The following is a 1,822-nucleotide window of genomic DNA, read 5'->3' as shown; positions in this document are numbered from 1 at the left end:
AATCAGATAAAAAATAATAATAATAAATAAAAGGTATCCATCCACATTGGTAAAGAAGGAGTAAAACTGTCACTATTTGCAGATGACACGATACTATATATAGAAAACCCTAAAGACTCCACAAAAAATCTATTAGAACTGATAAATGAATTCAGTAAAGTTACAGGACACAAAATTAATATACAGAAATCGGCTCCATTTCTATACAGTAATAATGAGGTAGCAGAAAGGGAAATTAAGAAAACAATCCCATTTAAAATTACACCACTCTCTCCTCCAGCCATCCAAGATGCCAAAAGGAAAGAAGGCTAATGGGAAGAAGGTGGTCCTGGCCCCTGCTGTTGTGAAGAAGCAGGAGGCTAAGAAGATTGTCAGTCCCCTGTTGAGAAAAGACCCAAGAATTTTGGTATTGGACAACACATCCAGCTCCAAAAGGACCTCACCTGCATTGTCAAATGTCTCTGCTACATCCAGCTACAGTGGCAAAGGGCTATTTTCTATAAATGTCTAAAAGTGCCTCCTGCCATTAACCAGTTCACCCAGGTCTTGGACTGCCAAACTCAACTGCTTAAGCTGGCCCACAAATACAGACCATAGACAAGGCAAGAGAAGAAGAAGAGATTGTTGGACCAGGCTGAGAAGAAATCTGCTGGCAAAAGGGTTTTCCTCACTAAGAAGCCACCTATCCTTTGAGCTAGGATTAATACTGTCACCAGAGGAAAACCAAAGGACTCAGCAGGTAGTGATTGCACGTGCTGTGGATCCCATTGAGCTGGTTGTCTTCCTGCCTGCCCTGTGTCATGAGATGGGGGTTCCCTACTGCATTATCAAGGGGAGGGCTGGGTTGGGGTGTCTGGTCCACAAGAAGACCTTCAGCACTGTCACCTTCACAGAGGTTAACTTGGAAGACCAAGGAACTCTGGCTAAGCTGGTGGAAGCTATTAAGACCAATTACAATGACAGATATGGTCAGATCCACTGCCACTGGGGAGGCAATGTCCTAGGTCCAAAGTCAGTGGGTCGTGTTGCCAAGTTGGAAAAAGCAAAAGCTAAAGAACTGGCCACCAAACTGGACTGAGTGGATGCTATTGAATTTTCTGTATGTAGAAGTAACACGAAAAGTTCTCTTTTAAAAAATAATAAATAAATAATATTACACCAAAAAACACCTAAGAATAAATTAAACCAAAGGGGTGGAAAGACCTATACTCTGAAAACTATAAGACACTAATGAAAGAAATTGAAGATGACCAGAACAAACAGAAAAGTATGACACGGCCATGGATTAAAAGAATTAATATAATTAAAATGTCCATACTACCCAAAGCAATCTACAGATTCAATGCTATCCTTATCAATACAAACAGCATTTTTCACAGAACTGGAACAAGTAATTGGAAAATTTGTATAGAGAGTATTATGCTAAGCAAAATAAGTCAGTGAGAGAAAGACAAATACCATATGATTTCACTCATGTGTGGAATTTAAGAAACAAAAAAATGGGAAGGGGGAAAAGAGAGAGAGGCAAACAAAGAAGCAGACTCTTAACTATAGAGAACAAACTTATGTTTACAGGAGGGGAGGTGGGTGGGGGGATGGGTTAAATAGGTGATGGGGATCAAAGAATGTATTTGTTGTGATGAGAACCAGGAGTTGTATGAAAGTGTTGAATCACTATATTGTACACCTGAAATTCATATTACTCTGTATGTGAACTAAATGGAATTTAAGTAAAAACTTTTTTTTTCAGTAGGCTACACACCCAGCATGGAGCCCAATGTGGGGTTTGAACTCACAACCCTGAGATCGAGGCCTGAGCTGA

At 40.0% G+C, this 1,822-nt stretch overlaps 1 pseudogene; it reads left to right on the top strand.

Annotated features, from left to right (window-relative positions):
• The first annotated feature begins 289 nt into the window (after window positions 1-289).
• LOC123779510 (large ribosomal subunit protein eL8 pseudogene) lies at window positions 290-1,078 on the top strand (annotated as a pseudogene).
• The last annotated feature ends 744 nt before the right edge of the window (window positions 1,079-1,822 follow it).

The sequence above is a fragment of the Ursus americanus genome, chromosome 1, assembly GCF_024610735.1.
Source record: "Ursus americanus isolate L20-20 chromosome 1, mUrsAme1.1.p, whole genome shotgun sequence".
In the NCBI taxonomy this organism is placed as follows: Eukaryota; Metazoa; Chordata; class Mammalia; order Carnivora; family Ursidae; genus Ursus; species Ursus americanus.
This window is presented reverse-complemented; position numbering and strand designations above follow the sequence as displayed.